Genomic DNA, 19,989 nt, shown 5'->3' on the forward strand with positions numbered 1-19,989 from the left:
CGAGACAGGTTGGGATAACAGACTTCAGAGTCTAGGGCCCATCACAAAGAATGTCCTACCAATTGTTCGATCCCATTGATAATAAGTAAGTTTTAGCTCTCATGCTTTCACTGTGGCAATGTGGCTCAGGGTCTGAGATGGGTTTCCCAAGTAAACTTCTCCATTGCCATTTAGTGCTTTAGAAATTGTAACCTCCAGTTGTAGTTTGCCAGCTGCTGCAGCTCTAGACTGAACCTCTAAGCGGCCCTACCAAACAGACTACAACCATAATGGCTATCAAAGCCCTCCGACTCCATTTCCCAGCATGCTTGGCATTGGGGACGGGGGGACAGAAGCAACGAGAAACTCCTGCTGAGGCCCATAAGAAGGGTTCTGCATGGGGCAAGCATTTCACTGGATCATTGACGAGCCGGGGCTGCACAAACCCCAGTGAGCAGACTGTCTGACTCTAAACCAGTGGTGGGCAGCCTGCGGCCCGTCAGGGTAATTCATTGGCGGGCCGCAAGACCGTTTGTTTATGTTGACTGTCCGCAAGCACGGCCGCCTGCAGCTCCCAGTGGCTGTGGTTCACTGTCCCTGGCCAATGGGAGCTGAGGGAAGAAACGCAAGCCGCTGGGACATGCTGGCCACCACTTCCTGCAGCTCCCATTGGCCAGGAATGGCGAACCGTGGCCACTGGGAGCTGTGGGCTGCCGTGCCTGTGGACAGTCAGTGTAAACAAACTGTCTCACGGCCTGCCCTCGGATTACCGTGATGGGCCGCATGCGCCCTATGGGCCACAGGTTGCCCACCACTGCTCTAAACAAAGGGGAAAATAGTTTAGTTTCAGTTTTGGAAACTGGGAAAGAGACAGCACAGCTCAAGGAGTCCCTGTTAAACTCCCACTCCCCCCCAGGGAGTTAAGCTGCATGGATCAGGCTGTTCCAGCACTGCAGACACCAGCTCCCAGCAAAGGGGGAGAGAGAGAGAGAGATCTGACCCAGCACTGACCACTTAGAGCCAGCTGAGATGCAAGAAGGATTCTAGACCAGGAGAACCAGTGAGGCCGACTGGAGTCAGGACGGGGTGAAAAAGATAAAGATGACTTTTATTTAAGCTGATCAATGCTATAGGGCTGCAATACTGCTTCTCGAGACTTGAAACCTCAGCCTACCATCCACCTCAAGAAGGTGCCAAGGAGGGAGCTTGGAGTTGGAGGATCGGGGATTGATAAGAAGTGGGGAACTGTACTAGTTAACTGTAACCCTTTCCTTCTCCATATTCTGTTTTCCTGTTCCCAATAAAGTCCCCATTTCTTATAATGTTGGTTTGGGTGTGTAATTGCTTTGCTGGGATTTGTTTTGTTTATTTTGTTGCCCCTCATGTGCTGGACCTTACACTCTTGCCAGCTAGTAGTATATGATTATACTACAGTACTCCCTGTGTCCATGGCACTATAGGGCATCACCTTGGGCAGAGGTGCCAGGGACCAGAAAATAACCCAGGATCTGACCACATGAGAGGGATAATGCTACTTCAAATCTTGGTGTTAGCAAGCAGCTGGGATGGAGACAGGGGAGAAGGCTTGAGCCACATCTTGAGGAAGGGCAACATAAAGTTTAGCCCTAACATGAATAGTATCTGAAACCTTGCAGAAGGTATTCTCAGTACCTTTTTGGGTAAATCCTGCCATGTGCACTGTATAATATTTGCATTATGCTAGTCACTTGTCAAAATTTGACAGGTTCAAAGGAAACAACTGTTAAGTTTATTGCTAGCATGGAGGAAATTTTTTTAACTTCTGTAGACTCAAAGGAATTAAACTATATGTTGCAAGGGTTTTTGTGAAGATAAAAAGAAAATGACTGTTTAGCGGTGACATTTGTCAGCTATAATATACCAGCTTTCAGAAAGCTGTGTGGGGTTTTTCTTAGACATATGGCAACATTTGGAGGTTTAAAGTGTTGAAAAGTCTAGGCAGGGAAAACATGGACGTTTTAATAAAGGTTCCAGAGAACATGAGCACCTGTTCACAAGTTAAAGGAACAAAGAATGGTGAACTGAAGAAAACTGAAATAAATCATAGCCTTCATTGCTTACTCTTTAATGTACAGTCATAACTTGATCCTAGTTTAAATGCACAATGATTATTTGAGGCATCTATTTTTTGCATCTCATTCCAAAACACATTAACACCTGGAAAAAAACATTATCTAATCAAGACTTTAAGCAAATTCAAAACAGGATTTCACATGTTTTGTGTAATAAATGCTACCCACCTGACTTAACATAGCTCTTAGATTTTCATCAGCTAAATGGGATACTATTGCTGGTAGATGTTTGTAATGACTTCAATTTTAAGTTTTTATATTGGAATCCAAAGGAATTTAAAGTAATACTTTTTAAAAATAGTTTTTAGCAGCAAGGGCAGCAGAAAAGATACAATAACGTTTCTCCACAGTAATGGAGGCCATGTAAATTGGCTTACCTCATACAAGACACTCCCTTCTCTCAATCTAATCATAAATCAAGAATGTAATCAGCATTGCAGGACAGTAGGTCAAAAAAGCAGGTATGTTTAAAAAAAAAAAAGCTCTTAATTGGATAACCTGTCAAGATTCACAAACTCTGTGTCCAAGCACTGCAGTACAAAAGTGAGACACTGGGAGGATAAAGGACAAATGCTAAACATAGTGCAGATTGGACAGAGACACCAGAAAGAGACATTAGAAGATAATAAGGTTATAAATAACAGTCAACATGGATTTGTCAAGAATAAATCATTTCAAACCAACCTAATAGCTTTCTTTGACAGGGTAACAAGCCTTGTGGAGAGGGAGGAAGCGATAATGTGGTATATCTTTACTTTAGTAAGGTTTTTGATGCTGTCCTGCACGACCTTCTCATAAACACACTAGGGAAATATAGCCTATGGAGCTATTATAAGGTGGGTGCATAACTGGTTGGAAAACTGTTCCCAGAGAATAGTTATCAGCAGTTCACAGTCAAGCTGGAAGGGCATATCAAGTGGGGTCCCGTAGGGATCTGTGCTGGGTCCCGTCCCATTCAATATCTTCATACATTGTATGCCATTATCTAAATAGAGTACATTTATAAAGTATGTGGACAATACAAAGCTGTGAGAGGGGTTTGAAGTGCTTTGGAGGATAGGATTAAAATTCAAAATGATCTGGACAAACTGGAGAAATGGTCTGAAGTAAATAGGATGAAATTCAATAAGGACGAATACAAAGTACTCCACTTAGGAAGGCACAATCAATTGCTCACATACTAAATAGGAAATGACTGCCTAAGAAAGAGTACTGCAGAAAGGGCTCTGGGGGTCATAGTGGATCACAAGCTAAATATGAGTCAACAGTGTAACGCTGTTGCAAAAAAAAAAGGGCAAATATAATTCTGGGATGTATTAGCAGAAGCATTGTAAGCAAGACACGAGAAGTAATTCTTCCACTCTACTCCTGCTGATAAGGCCTCAGCTGGAGTATTGTGTCCCATTCTGGGTGCCACATATCAGGAAAAGTTTGGACAAATTGGAGAAAGTCCAGAGGAGAGCAACAAAAATGACTAAAGGTCTAGAAAACATGACCTATGGGGATAGATTGGAAAAAAATTAGTTTGTTTAGTCTGGAGAAGAGAAGATGGAGGGAGGGGATATGATAACAGTTTTCAAGTACATGAAAGGTTGTTACAAGGAGGAGGGTGAAAAATTGTTGTCATTAACCTCTAAGGTTAGGACAAGAAGCAATGGGCTTAAATTGCAGCAAAGGAAGTTTAGGATGGATGTTAGGAACAAATTATCTAGCGAAGTTGTGGAATCTCCATCATTGGAGGTTTTTAAGAACAGGTTAGACAAACACCTTTCAGAAACGGTCTAGTTTTTTACTTAATTTTGCCTTTAGTGCAGGGGACTGGACTAGATGACCTACTGAGGTCCCTTCTAGTCCTACTCTTCTATGATTCTATGATTATTTATTTGTATTACCATAGCACCTAGGAGCACCAGTCATGGACCAGGACCCCATTGTGCTAAGTCCCTGCCCCAAGGAGCTTACAATCTAAGTGTAAGACAAGAGATAGATGGAGACAGACAGGGGAGTACAAGTTAAATAGTAAGACAAAAGAAACATCTGCCACCTACAGCCTAGAAGTCAAAGACCTATGTCCACAAATGGTCAGATAACAGGGAACAAGCCATTTATAACAAATAGCACAGCAAAGCAACGGGACCTCCTCAGACCAGAGCAACAGAAAATGCAGTTCACTGAGACTTTACTGGTGTGACAAGCTATTAGAAGTGTTGTTAAAGTGACAGCCACCCCCCGCTGTCTTTCATGGATGGGTCTGATGTATCTAGGGTACGGTTACACCTTTTGTTTGGGGTTTTATCTGCTGTGTCCATTCCTGGTTTGGGGACAGGTTGTTATATAGTCCAATGCCATCTCACATGTATCTCTCCTTTCTCACAGTCATTTTTCCTCATCCCTTTTTGATGAGAAGTCTTATGAATCTTGATGATTTGAAGGAATTATTTTCTTCTTGCACTTGATATTTTAGACATGGGAATAGAAAGTGTGAGCAGTCAGGGACACACATGGTGGCCAACCATTTCTCCACCTACTATTTCTCTTCGCAGCTTTTCCAACTCCTAGTGGGCCAGAGAAGGGCATATCAGCCACCTAGGTCAGGACATGTCCCTCACTCTAATAGTGACACACAGGCATGGAATGATCAGAGACCCAGGCAGTGGGGAAACCTCACCAGCAGAAACAGCACCATGGGCCACACCAGCTCAAGCCCCACACAAAGGAGATAATCAGCATGTATTTTGGTTTTCAGGGGTCAGCCCTCCCACCATCTGTTTGAAAGGCTATTCTGCCTCTGTCAGGCCACAGCAGCAGATGCCACACAATGCTAAATTCACTCATTATTCTTGATATGCACCAAGGGCCTAGATGTCAGGTATGTGGCCAAGATGTGTTTCCTGACATACTCAGTAGCCAGCACATACTGCTGACAGGACCTTGCAAGAGTTTTGCACTGTACTTTCTTGTAGAATCACTATCCTCTCCCCATGCACTCTGGCAGCTGAAGACCTCAAGCCTGTGCTTCTGGCCTATGCCCTGCCCCCATTTCCCTACAATCTCCTGACACTACTACAGTTTGTGTTTGCACAACTGGGCCTGTCCTATGCAGGCCCATCCCCATCCCCTCATGCCCCACAGTTATTTACGTAAGTTGTGCAGTTTGCAGGATACTTAGCTGGAGGCTACTCCTGCAAATGTGACCCAGAATACAGTTACTTATGACAAAGTAAGATGGGGGTATGGGAGGAAAGCAGCATTTCTTTGGGTGCTTGAGAATCAGAATACATTTTCAGTTTACATACATAGCTCTAAATTGTCCACTTTATTATAAGTTAAATAAAGAAGCTTCTGTTCCAAACTCAGTGTTTTCTTTATTAATGCAGTCCCTCGTTTTGCAGGAGGCTAAAGCCCATCCTACGATCTCACCCCAGTTGTCAATGCCCATGGGTGGTTAGGGTTTGGGGAACTTTCTTCCGCTGGACATTTATTGAGATTGGTGGGAAGTGAGATGAAGAAACTCCTGATATGTTGACTTGGGTTTCTTATATAAATACTGAGGAGGTTTGGTGGGGGGAGAGTTGTAACTGTGTTCCCTTTCTCTTCAATAAGATTCCTGTGTTCCTTATTCCACTGGCGAGTGGAGAAGAACTGCTCATGAAGGGTGACTAAGAAGTTAATTTTAGCTTTGGGAAAAATAAAGTAAGACTCTAGGCAGAGGCACGAGACTTTGTTGTTTTAGTTATTTTCAAAATAGGACCCCTAAAAATTTTTAATCTCACCCTTGTAGCTGCCATTTGCATCCCTGACAGAAAGGCTGCACTTGTAATACAGCATATGACTATGGCAAGGAGTGTGGAGTGTGGCATATGAACATGAGACAAAGGCAACCATACATTACAAACAACTAAAGCATTACTAGTCATGGAGAATAACTGAGAACATAAACCCGCTCATGAAGTGAAATATTTAATTTTCATTGTAAATTTCAGCTCCTTCCTCTACCAACAAACAGGAAAGTCCACAATGGGAGTTTGGAAAATCAAGTATCTTCAACACATCAAGACAGCAGAACTGACACAACTGTGGGCCACTCGTCCTAAAAGCATTTCATGTCAGTTTGATTTCCTAATGATATATAATCAATGTTCAAGTTAATGTATAAGTTAGTTTGCAGAAACAGGAGGAGTCTGGTTTTGAAAGAGTCAGATAATAATTGTGTTAGATATTCTTAATGAACTTAAAGATGGGACGGTGAAGAGGATAACTAGTACTATGTCATCATAATGATTTATTTCTGGATAGTTTGTGTAGGAAGGCACAAGACTGGTATTGTACAGTAAATGTTAAGCTTGTAACATGAATTAGTTTTAATTAATATAAACTACAGCTATGCTTTACAGTAAAAAAAAAGTGTTAAAAAACAATGAGGAAGCAGTTATGATAATTACCAGCATGTAAGGAGCTATTTAAAATACTCATACTTTTCAGTATTCCTAAAACAATGAAAACTCTGAAGCAATTTCATTTTTTGAATTGAATAGGACTCCATATGTTAGATTTCTATTGCTTTCCTCAAGATCATGATTTGATTAAGTCATTGATTCATCTTCGAGTAGAGTCCCTGTGGGTGCCCCACTCGCCTTGGATCGGAGATTTTCAGTAGCAGTGCCTGTTCAGGCCACACATGTGCCCCACACACCCCCTTGCTCCGCACTGAGGTTATATAAGGCTGCATGCGCAAACCACCCTCAGTTCCTTCTCAATTGCCTTCAGCCTGAGATTGAGCATCCAGCTTGTTCAAATTAACTGTATTTAGATAGTTAGTTTGGGGTTATTCTTCCTCCTTTGTTTGTGTTTTTTTCCTCATTTCAGGGGTTATTTTGGACTTTTATTACTGGGGTATGACAGGCAATAAACATTTGTTCTTTTTGTTGGAAATCCTTCCTCATTAGCAACAGACACTCCCAATGTTTTAAGTGTTTGGGGGATACCCATCTACCATCGAAGTGTAAAATCAGCAGTGAACACTATATTTATGAAGATACAAATGTACTGACTTGTGCATGTGCAAGAAAAGCAACCACCATTAATGATGCAGGAATTAAAGTAAATGTTACCACTGAGTGGGCCAGTGATCTGGCTGTAATAGAGAAAAAAAGTCTTAAGAGTTCGTTTAGACTCCAGTAAGTTAAATAATGCCATACAAAGGCAGCATCTACCCACTCCATAAGAAACGTTGAGTTGTTGGATACCAGGCTTTTGAAACACATGAGAAGGCAAGAAATTGTCCCTAAGCTACAAGGGTACGTGGTCACAACCCCTGTTGACAAACACTGCATCCTGAACAATGCTTGTTGCTCAATGGAAGGGGCTCAGGGTCACTCCTTTCATTGTCTCTGACTGGGCAAGGAAGCTCTGAGGCTGTCCTACCAGGGGGCAGGGGTTCCCTCCTTCTGTGGTTACCATTACTGTCTCTTGGCTGGGGTGTGTAGGAATTGCCAATGGGGAGAATAGGTTCAAAGGCTGCTTCTCTCCCATGCCTCATGACTGCCACTGCTCCTAGTAGTCCACAAAGATCCCTGCTCAGCATCCCCTCGCTGGGCCTGGTGAAAGATCAGTGCTCTAACCAATCCTCCAGACAGGTCTGCTGGCATACAGAAGAGTAGAAGGAACAGGGGTAGCAAAATCAGGGATGCACAGAGATGTAGGGGCATGTGACTTCGTGAGTGTGTGTGTGTGGCGGGGGGGAGACAGTGGCAATAATTTTGGCAGAATATGCAAGAGGGAAGAAAAGGAGCAAGAAAAATAAAATATACGTGATAAGGAGAGGGAATGCTGTGAGACGAGACTCAGAAGGAGGGAGTGATTGGCTCATAGTTGGACTGAATGAGAACGAATAAGGACAGTGAACGAAGTGTGTGAATGGGGAACAAAAGGGATGGTGGCTCATAAGAATTAAGCTTATGTTCAGTCAAGCCTGATATTCTGCATGCAGGAAAAAAAAACAAAATATTGCTGACCAGTGAAACTGAATGCTGAGTCTTCCCTGTTATGTATGTTCAATACACTGTGGATATGCTACTGATTTTATAAATTACCATTTGGGATTAAATTTGCCAGTGAAATATTCCAGAAATCAAATAAGAAATTTGGTGACATTCACTGAGTATTAATTTATGATGCAGCTGATGAAGCAAAGCATGACAGTAGTCAGAAATGTGCTTAGGGTGACCAGATGTCCTGATTTTATAGGGACAGTTCCGATTTTGGGATCTTTTTCTTATATTGACTCCTATTACCCCCCACCTCCTGTCCTGATTTTTCACACTTTTCTGTCGGGTCATCCTAAATGTACTGCAAAGTGCAGAAGATGAAAACATTCCATTTAATGAAGGTAAAATACAATACAAAGATGCCACGATGAAATGCATGAGGTTAAATTTTGATTCCACAGGGGAGAAGACTTGATCAAAGAAAGTTTATAGGCAGCCATAGTTTATATGTCAGTTCTTGCAATCAGAGTGACTTTACTGTGATTAGTAGGTATTTTTTCCTTTTAAAATATTAATTTTCACAAGCACGGGAAGGAAAATAAGTGACATATCTCCAAAATGGAAAGAACCCCCGCCCACAAAAAAGGGAATATCATTGATAAATTGATGACATCTGAAGCTATTACAAGTTCAAAGAGACCAGTGGAAGTAGTAAGAAGGCTGTTATCTTCCATTTAGGTTTCCTTCAGTCTCTTGGCAACTTCAGTTTAAGAAGCTGTATAACTTGCCCAGAAGGCAATTAGACACATGTACTGCTTCACTGGAAGATATTTTTTGGCCAGAAAAAGACTTGAATCCCATTTTGACACATGTGATAGTGATTGCAACAGCGAGATAAACTACTCCTATGCACATCTCAACACTCCAGTTAGAGCACAGTTAGGGTAAAACTATCATTCAGAGATATCGCGACCCTGGGCAAACTTGATCCTTTATCCACTTGTGTAGCAATATGACATTCCATCCTAGCACTTCAAATTGCTTCACCAATATGTAGGTGAATTAAAGTTCACAACATCTATGTGGTGTAGATATATGTTATACCCACCATAAAGATAGGAACATCTAGACAATGTGTGACTTGCCCCAAATTTCAAAGTAACTCTGTAGTAGAGGTTGGAAAAGAACTCGGACTTCAAGATTTAGTTCTGAACCACTAGATCATCCTTCTTCCACATCTGCGTTGTTTCCTTTTTACCTTTTCCTGTTACTGTTGTAAAGAGAAAAACAGACATCAGCATACAGCCTAGTAAGGAAAAGCAATGCAATATAAAAAGTAGGCCAGCAAAGTTCCCTTTCGTTTTACGGTATAATAGCCTGAGAAGCTAGTAATCTAATTACTACAGTAAATTTGTTAAAAGCCTCCATGATGTACATTTGCTTTGAAAATATAAATGAGTATAAAGGGTAAAAGTACCTAAAGTAATTATCTAAACCTACTGATGTTTTTATTTTAACAGCCTCACCAGGGGGATGTGAACGTTTCTCCAAATCTTTTTTCACTGCCTTAAGAAAGCAAAGAAATAATTGTTGTTACTAGCCCTGCAGTTGGATTTTCAACACCTCAGGTATTAAAGGTTCACTTATATAATCATCTTGTAAAGGTATAAAGATAAAAAGAGATACAGAGGTTATTAGAAGGCACCTATCCAATCTTTTTCCAATTAAAATAATATCCTGAAACAGTTCTGAACATATCTAATGAGGACATGAAAGCTGTTCATTATTCTGTAATTTGTGAAAATGGCAGGATATGTTCAATATAAAAAGAAATGTATTTCCTCCTGTTGTATAACCCTAAACATAATAGAAGGAGCTCTACAAATTTCTACAAAGGGTCCATTTATAAAATACAAACTGGATAAGAAACAATTTTTCTTAGAAACAACCAAAGTCGAGGAGAAGAATCTCACTTGATAGACGGTGGATTTTTAAGTTTAAGGAAATAGGTTATGTGAAGGACACACCAAATGGCACACAATAGAGAAACAGCAAGTGCTCAGAACAATTTATTTGTTACAATACAGAAGTTCCTTACAGAGGAAGCAATGTTAGGCAATAAAAGCCCTGCCTGACATTGACTTGCTAATTAACAATTCATAGCTGATGAATTTTGGTTTGCCTGTGCAACCTATGTGGGCTTAAAGAGGTGTAAGTGCCACACAGAGGAGCCCAAAAGGGATTATGTGAGGCATTGCCAGTGCACAAAGAGTCTGTGGAGTGGGACAACTGGGTAGGATGGAGGTGGCCTGAGTGTAGTCATGCTAATTAGATCCAATGGACAAACTAAATAGCAGCAGCAATGGCAATAGGCCTAAGCCACATCTCACTCTGCAGTGATAAAGAAGAGTCTTGGTGCACAGCAGAGTAGCCAGTAAGCATCACAGACACTCTCCTGGAGCAGCACTTACAAGGAAATACATTTTATCTCTACGCTGCAGCATACAGACCAACACTATAGATCTGGCTTCAGAAGCCCACACTTGCTGGATGTGCATCCTGCTTACAACAAACATGACACAACTACACCAGCCTAAATTACAAGTGGCAAGTTTCGTTTGTGGCCAGATACAAGGCAATACAGGCCCTCAAAGATCACAGATGGAGGATGGCTGCTGCCTTAGCTGGGTGACATTACTACATGCACAGGGCAAGCCCACGTGTTTTGCCAATCAAGGTGAAAAATGTTTTCAGGTCCCCTTCCCCTTCACCTAGAGTGGCTGAGCCAAGCCCCCCTTCCCTCCTTGCCCATTACCACAGCAAAAGGCCAGCCAATCAGTGGAGCAAGGAGGGAAAAAGAATGCGCAACACAGCAGTGTGGAGTGCCCAGGATGACTACTCTGCTTTCCCGCTCCTAAGGCTAGCCCTGTATATACACAATAATATTGCTGATGTCCACCTGCAAAAACCCCACATGAGTAACTAAAAGGGAAGACTCTGTGTACTTAAACCAAAATCAAGCTGTGAGGGACTCATGGTCCCCAAATCCAACAATGAATCTGCACTTGTTTCTACTGCTCCATAAGTGGTTACAAATGGGGCTGCAGAGCACAAGGGTACAGTGCGCGCTGACCCATTGCAGTAACATCCAGAGGCATTGATCAGGATCACCGTTGTGCTAGGTGCTAGTGTGCAGAGAGGGAGACGTGGTTCAGTAAAATGGAATGGTTGTTGCAGGCAGCTGTATAAATAGCTACTTGTCTCCAGTAGACGAAGTGGTTAGTTCACAGACTACACTCTGCTTCCATCAACCACTGCAGAGCAGTTTCTCAGGGGCATTAGGAGAACATCATCATTCATTCATTCATGCCCGTCACCCCAACCGGGGTATGGGCCGCCAACCACAGATCTCCATAGTCTTCTATCCTGGGCCATTCGCTCTAGCTGGTTCCAGGTATAGCCCATTTTTTTGCTATCAACCTGAAGGTCGCGTCGCCAGGTATTTCTTGGGCGGCCTCTTTTCCACTTGCCTTGGGGGTTCCACTGCAGTGACTGTCTGGTGATGTTGGTTGGCTGCTTGCGTAGTGTATGTCCTATCCAGCCCCACCTTCTCCTTCTAATTTCTTCCTCTGCTGGGAGTTGATGGGTCCTCTCCAAGAGGTGGATGTTACTGATGGTGTCTGGCCAGCGGATTTGGAGAATCCTTCTGAGGCAGCTATTAATGAAGGTCTGGATCTTCCTGGTGGTTGTTTTGGTTGTCCTCCAGGTTTCAGCTCCATGCAGTAAGACTGATTTCACGTTGGAGTTGAACAGTCGAATCTTTATTGCCAAAGACAGCTCTCTGGAGCTCCAGATGTTCTTGAGCTGTAAGAAGGCTGCTCTTGCCTTACCAATCCTTACTTTGATGTCTGCGTCTGTGCCACCCTGCTGGTCGATGATGCTACCTAGGTAGGTGAAGGACTGCACTTCTTCCAGGGGGCTTCCATTCAGTGTGACTGGGTCGTTGCTGCGATACCCAGGTACTCTTGTGGATCCGCTTGTGAGGAAAGATGCTGCCTCCTATGACCAGGTTGTTAAGTGCACACAGATCCACAAATCTCTCTCCATTCTCACTCATCTCTCCCAGAGCGTGGGTCCCCATGACTTGTTCGTATCCTGTGTTATCAGGTCCAATTTTGGCATTAAAGTCTCCCATAAGGATGGTAATGTCTTTGTCTGGGAGAGTCTCTAATATTTTCTGGAGTCTGTTGTAAAAGTAGTCTTTGTCCTCCTCTTCACTGTCATTGGTTGGAGCGTAGCACTGAACAACATTCATCTTAATCCTCTTCATTTTAGTTCTGAAGGATGCTGTGATGATCCTGGGACCATGTGCCTCCCAACCAATCAGTGCTCTCTGTGCCTGTTTGGACATCATGAAGCCTACTCCCTGTGTGTGGGGTGCATCGCTCTCTTCATGTCCTGAATACAGCAACAGCTCTCCTGTCAACAGTCGTCTCTGTCCAGCTTGCGTCCATCTTGTCTCGCTAATGCCTAGTAGGGTCAGGTTGTTGCTCCTCATCTCTGCTGCAACCTGCGCCGTCTTTCCTGACTCGTACATGGTCCTCACATTCCATGTGCCTATGGTAATCCTCCTGGTTGTAAGAAGGGTGATCGGCTTAGTGGCTTCCTCGCGGCTTTCACCACCCAGCGTCATGCATCTTCGAGTTGAAGACCCTTCTTTTTCCAGGCTAAAGGTCTCTGTTAACTCTATTGTTGGTGTTTCTGTAGCAAGCTGATTTTTACAGGGTGGAGTTGCTAGCCCCACGCCCAACCCTCCTCCTTTACCCTGACTTGGGACAGGCAGATGGCCCCAAAGGACCTCTCTGGTGGAGTTATTAGGAGAACACATCCTCAGTTTTCCATAAGACGTCATACCATGCCAACGGTCTCCAATGGTCCCGCACAGCAGGGTGGATAGGGATCAATTATTTAAGAAATAAACAGATCTTTTATTCAAATTATAAATAAGCAATTTGTCTTAAGGCTTAAACTTATTATGATCAATCTACAGTAGATGGGGAAGGGGTGCAGTGTGGGGGTACTGCATGGGAAGGGGTGCAGTGTGGGGGTAGTGGGTACAGCATGGGGAAGGAGTGATCTCCTTCCTCTGGGATACCTTCCTTCCCAGTTGTTTCTCTCCCTCAAGAGTCTCTGACTGAGTCCTAATTAGCTTACTATTAGGCCCAGCTCCAGGTAGGAGAACTGAGGGGAGCTGTATAAAAACAACAGAAAACTGGTGAGAACTGTGTCCCAGCTTGGAAGAAGGATAATGGAAAGATTGCTGTATTCCAGCTCTGGGGAGAAAGCTGAGAGCTTCTTGCTTTAAAGGAAGATTCAGAGACTGTTTAGAGGAGAATCTCAACTCCAGGGGCAGGGACCAGAACCCTTGGTGATGAGATTTCATTTCTTGGTTGGTAGATTATTTGTTGAATAAAGGGATGTTCTCCCATATGAAGCCTGTCTTGAATTTACTGGTAGGCCCAGAGAGGAGGGATTAAGAGGGAAAATCTATGTCATGACTGAACACAAGACGCCAGTAGAAAAATGGGATGCAAGTCCATTACGGCATCTAGTAATCAACCAATCAATCAGGCCAACCATAATCATTTTCAGGGCTGAAAGCAAACTATTCAAGCTTTACATGATTTTTGCTGATGTTTAAAGGAAGTCAAGCCACTAAATTGGTGAAAGTTGGTGGCTAAGCAACTGGAACAAGAGTTTACTGAAGTGCTAAACCAGCTTTTGATGGCAGTAGCCTCTCTGCAGATGCAGGGAGAATATTTTCTTTATTTGGACTAGTTCATTCAAAGGTGAGAGCCCAGTTAGGAGTTGAAAAAGTTGGAAAGCTCATTATCTTCCAGTCCGTGCATATAAGCAAGGTTGGAGGTGTTTAATATTTGAAGGATAGGATGTCCAGAAACAAATCAATGAATTGAACTGCTTTGTTAATACAATTAATACTATTTTTGATTTTTTCTTATTTATCCAACACAATTAGGGCCATTTTATTTAATAAAAGAAATTAAATGCTGCTTTTGTCCATTTAATTGAATGCCAAATTTCATCCAAATGCAGATTGACATAAATCATGAGTATTTATTCCATAATTAGTTTCCTAAAATCATCCTTTTCCAACAAAATGGAATTAAGCAGAATAAATGTATATTAAGTGATATAATAAATGTTTATGGTTTATCCTTGTGGCTAGCAAGAAGTATCAAGCTAGTGTAAATTCTATATTTGGTTGTAAATAACCATAAACACATGTTGATTTTGTTGTAAATAACCATTAAAACATGTTGATTTGGTTATAGAACCAACAAGAATAACAAAGTACATATGAAAAACATGGAATCATAGAAATGTAGGACTGGAAGGGACCTCAAGAAGTCATCTAATCCAGACCCCCAGACTGAGGCAGGACCAAGTACACCTAGACCATCCCTCACAGGTGTTTGTCTAAACTGTTCTTAAAAAACCTCCAATTACAGGGATTCCACAACTTCCCTGGGAAGCTGTGACACAGAAGCCCATCTGTGATTCACTACTTTGTGTCAGCAGGTCCTGTCAGGCCTGACATACAGATTATGACAACAGTGAATTAGATGTTATGAGTATCTAAAAGGTGGCATGTAAGATATCATTGGAAAACTAATAACTCACTGATCATTAACATTCATGCACAATGTATGCATAGGGTGTGTACAAAGAGTTATGAATATGTGCTAGAATTATGTTCTTAAAATGTGTTTGACAAGCAATCCCAAATAAGACCAGTCTGCCCTGGACAAAGGAATGTGTATTTGTTTGTCTGTCCAGACTGTCCATCAGGCAGAGACAATCAAGGTAAACAAAGCCACCAAGTGGGGGAGAAGATAGCATTGCATCTATACCCCAGCAGGAGAGAGAAATTTTATCTGGGCTATAAAAGCAAGGGCTCTGAACCTCAAATGATAGGTAATTGAATCAACTGACTGTATACAGTATTGCTGTATTATAAAGGTATATCAAGTAAGGTCTTTTCTGAAAGCTAACGATACACTGGTGATTAATATTGTGAAATGTATGTCTTAACACTATATGAGAAAATATGGATACTTAATAACATTATACTTTAAAGCCTGTGACCAAACACAGGGAGAAACAGGTGTTTGCATGGCACAGTTGTAGCTGTCATCGCAAAATACTTATATGCCAGATGCTCTAAAGATTCATATGTCCTTTCATGCTTCAACCACCATTCCAGAGGACATGCACCCATGCTGACGATGCGTTCTGCTCGATAATGATCCAAAGCAGTGCGGAGCGATGCATATTTGTTTTCATCATCTGAGTCAGATGCCACCAGCAGAAGGTTGTGGGGTTTTTTTTGGTTTTTTTGGTGGTGGTGGTTCGGGTTCTGTAGTTTCTGCATCGGAGTGTTGCTCTTTTAAGACTTCTGAAAGCATGCTCCACACCTCATCCCTCTCAGATTTTGGAAAGCATTTCAGCTTCTTAAATCTTGGGTCGAGTGCTGTAGCTATCTTTAGAAATCTCACATTGGAACTGTCTTTGCGTTTTGTCAAATCTGAAGTGAAAATGTTCTTAAAACAAACAACATGTGCTGGGTCATCATCTAAAACGGCTATAACATGAAATATATGGCAGAATGCAGGTAAAACAGAGCAGGAGTCATACAATTCTCCCCCAAGGAGTTCAGTCACAAATTTAATTAACACATTTTTTTAACGAGCATCATCAGCATGAAAGTATGTCTTCTGGAATGGTGGTTGAAGCATGAAGGGGCAGATAAATGTTTAGCATATCTGGCATGTAAATACCTTGCAATGCTGGCTACAAAAGTGCCATGTGAATACTTGTTCTTATTTTCAGGTGACATTGTAAATAAGAAGTGGGCAGCATTATGTCCCATAAATGTAAACAACTTGTTTGTCTTAGCAATTGGCTGAACAAGAAGTAGGACTGAGTGGACTTGTAGGCTCTAAAGTTTTACATTGTTTTGTTTTTGAGTGCAGTTATGCAACAAAAAAGAAATCTACATTTGTAAATTGCACTTTCACGATAAAGAGATTGCACTACAGTACTTGTATGAGGTGAACTGAAAAATATGATTTCTTTTATCATTTTTACAGTGCAAATATTTATAATAAAAATAATAATAATAAACTAAACCTAACAACTTTGTCTTCTGGGTTGTATTATTTAAAAATAATAAAACTAAACCGAACAACTTTGTATTCTGGGTTGTAATGCAAATCAATATATTTAAAAGTATAGAAAAATATCCAAAAATATTTAATACATTTCAATTGGTATTCTATTGTTTAACAGTGTGATTAAAACAGCAATTAATCACAATTAATTTTTTGAGTTAATCGCATGAGTTAACTGTGATTTATTGACAGCCCTACTTCTAATACATAACTCTCCTTATGAGTTACTAAGGCTATGTCTACACTACACTTTATGTCGGCATAATTTATGTCGCTCAAGCGTGTAACTAAATTGTCGGCTTAGAACAGCTACTTTAGAGAGCTTAAAGCGGCACAGCTACATCAGTGCATCTGCACCGCTGTAAACTCTATAGTGTGGCTGTGTCCTAAGATTTAATTGCCTCAGCATAAGACTGACCATATAAAGAACTGACATAGGCACTCATTGCTTTAGTATTACTGAATGAATCAACCACTAGGTGTCACTCAAATTTAAGGCAAATTCCCACACATGCAAAGACTATGATCATTTCATGACGTATCATTCTCATAAGAGTTGATTTTCACAGCATACACAGGAGGCTATGCTTTTAGCCAAAATACCTTTTGATAATCCCTTTTTAAAACAGGCTCTGTAACGTGTCTTAAACAAATGAAAGTGCCCCACCTGCACCCCTAGAGCTGCATTCACAAAAACAGTAGTTGCAAAATATCTAGCATCTCACTTGCTAATTATGAGACCCAGAAAAATGTCTACTTTGGAAACAGCACCTTACAAAGACAATACGGAATACTACTATAGAATCAGAACATTAATGCCCAGTTGTCTGAACAGGTAATTCATGTATCAGAGTCTACACCAGATATTGGCAACCTTTGGCATGTGGCCTGCCAGGGTAAGCCCCCTGGCAGGTCGGGCTGGGTTGTTTACCTGCCGCGTCTGCAGGTTCAGCCGATCATGGCTCCCACTGGCTGCGGTTCGCCACTCCAGGCCAATGGGGGCTGCGGGAAGCGGCGCGGGCCAAGGGATGTGCTGGCTGCTGCTGCATAGTTTGAGTAAGTGTGACAGGGTGGACGAGGGCCTGAGGCCCCCTGCTGGAGGTCTCAGGGTCCTGCCACACCTGTGTCCCAGGAAAGAAGCTTAATCTTCCAAGCAGCCTACAGACAGACTGTGCAGGAAAGCAGCCAATCAGGGGGAGGCTGCAAGGTGCTAGCCAATCAGAGGGTTGCAGGCTAGTATAAAGGAGCTGCAGTGCAGCCAACAGTCAGTTCTTTGCTGGGGTCACAGGAGCATAGATAGTGCTCCTTGCTAGCTAAAGGGAACTGCAGCTCAGTGTAGACATGGCTTGGGGGAGCAAGAAAGAACTCCTGTCTGGCTGCTTGGCCTGAACACAGAATGGCCCTGAGGTAAGGGTGAATCACTGGGTGAAGGTTGAGACTGTGTGGAAGTGGCCCAGGGAACTGAAAGTAGTTTAGTTAAAGGGATATGGCAGTGCATGGCTGATACTCTTAAGGTCCCTGAACTGGGACCTAGAGTAGTGGGTGGGCCTGTGCTGTCCCCCACCCTCCCCCCATAGGCTACTAGGGAAGAGACCTATAGACAGTGATAAACCCCCCAGAAGGGGATCTGAACTGTTAAGTGGCCCAGCTGGTGGACTAATAACCCTGGAATGAGTCTGTTGGAGTTGTATTCTGAACGGATCATGAGTAACTCAGCTGGAAACCACTAGAAACCACCAGAGAAACTGCCAGAAGGGCTCACCATAAACTGAGAAGTGAAAGCACACTGTGGCAAATTCAGGCCAATTAGCTACCTGGAGAGGGGTAACAATTAGCCCAGAAGGCTAAGCCAGCAAAATAAGGTTCAGCTGGGGCAGGGGTTAGGAAGCAACTAATCAGGTTCAGCTGGCCCCAGTTGCTAGAGACCTTTTAAACCCTCCCTGACAAGGAAGCAGAAAGGGGGGAAGGAGGATGAGAGAAGCAGGGCAGCTGCCAGCAAGGAGGGACAGCTGAGCTCTGAGACTCGTTGCAGGACGGAGGGCATTCTCCCCAAGGGGGGGGGAAGAAACTAGAGCTAGCGGGCCGGCTGAGAAGGAATCAGCCCGGCCTTGTGAGATTGAGAAGGGTTTTCTTTTCCCTTGTGCCCTAGCCTGTGCCTCTGGGGCTGGGAAGGACTGAGCTAACAAGCAGAGGGGCAGGTATTTTGCCACACACACCTAACCAGAAGGAGGGACTAACGAGAAGTGGGTGCCACACAGTTACAGTAAGCATACGAAAGTAAGGTATATGTTGGCTTAGAGACCTGAATGTTTGTGCCTGGGAATGTAATTTTTTTTAAATATCAGATCTTTCTCATGGGGGCATGAAGCTTTGAGGTCAAAGAAATGAAAGTGCATTTGAATTTATTATTGAAGCCTTTTAGGTTTTTATACGGATGATAAATAGCTAGAGGCTGTTCTAGCAACATGTAAACAAAGTAGCTACCCCAGATTGGTGGTGATGGGGGATGAGGCTAGTGGGTCTGCCCAGGGAGGGGATGGCCAGCAGCCTAGGCTCTGAGAAGCAGGAAGTGGCCCCCAGTGGCAGCTGCGCTGCTGAGGAAGTGCTCCACCCCCTCCCAAGCCACTTCCTGCCTTTGACATGGGTAAGATTGTGTCCAAGTCTCAGGTGCTGAGCGGCTTGTGGTGGCACCATGAGCGCTACCACTTCAGCCACAAGTGCAGCAACCATCCACCTCCAAGTTCTTGCCCCACCCTCACCTGCTGCTCTGTGTCTGGCCCCTGCCCTGGCCACCACCATGAACTTGCTTTGTGGCCATCACTTCAGCTCCCCCAGGTCTGTGCTGCCACCACACAGGCTACAAGCCAGACAGAGAGGAGCTCACCTGGAGAGGTGTGGGGGCAGACTGGGGTAGGTAAACCATTTGCCCACTTGTAAACCAGACAGTCCTGATTTTGTGTGTTTGCTCTCTATCCAGTACTGAGACTAAACTGAATGAGGTTTGATTTAGTATCAGAGGAGGGACATCATAATGGATAGCACACTGCTCTATGCACCATGTGTGCAGGGACACATTGGCAGGGGTGGAGCAGTACATCTTCAGAATGGTGCTGCCTGTGCAGTATGACCTTGCATGCACATGATGGTGGGGGGGGGGGGGTAGGCCACTGTGTTTCTGGCTGTACTGACCTGTCCAGGAATGCAGACATGTCAAGTGTCACTCATTGGGTGTCAGACTCATGCATTAGCATTCTATTCTCACAAGCATTCCTAAACTTCTCTCACTCATTTTGAGTGTGTGTGTGTATGTGTGTATATATATATATATATATATATACACACACACACCTCTACCCTGATATAACACTGTCCTTGGGAGCCCAAAAAAATCTTACGGCGTTATAGGTGAAACCATGTTATATCGAACTTGCTTTGATCCACCGGAGTGTGCAGCCCTGCTCCTCTGGAGCACTGCTTTACTGTTATATCTGAATTCTTGTTATATTGGGTCGTGTTATATCGGGGTAGAAGGGTGTGTGTGTGTGTATATATATATATATATATATATATTATATAAAGATTTAAAATATCTTCTCAGGCACTGCAAGAGACAAAAATACATCCAGGGTCTTGGGCACAGGGCTTAGAGTTTGGAAAGCC

The 19,989-nt window shown here is 42.9% G+C and overlaps 1 long non-coding RNA gene across 1 annotated transcript in view; it reads right to left on the reverse strand.

Annotated features, from left to right (window-relative positions):
* Positions 1–8,550: 8,550 nt before the first annotated feature.
* Positions 8,551–19,989, reverse strand: part of LOC120391960 — a 52,946-nt gene continuing 41,507 nt past the window's right edge. Inside the window, exon 3 of the long non-coding RNA XR_005591539.1 lies at positions 8,551–9,347. This is a non-coding gene — a long non-coding RNA (uncharacterized LOC120391960). The remainder of the gene's footprint in view (positions 9,348–19,989) is intronic.

Source organism: Mauremys reevesii, linkage group 1 (genome assembly GCF_016161935.1).
Source record: "Mauremys reevesii isolate NIE-2019 linkage group 1, ASM1616193v1, whole genome shotgun sequence".
In the NCBI taxonomy this organism is placed as follows: Eukaryota; Metazoa; Chordata; order Testudines; family Geoemydidae; genus Mauremys; species Mauremys reevesii.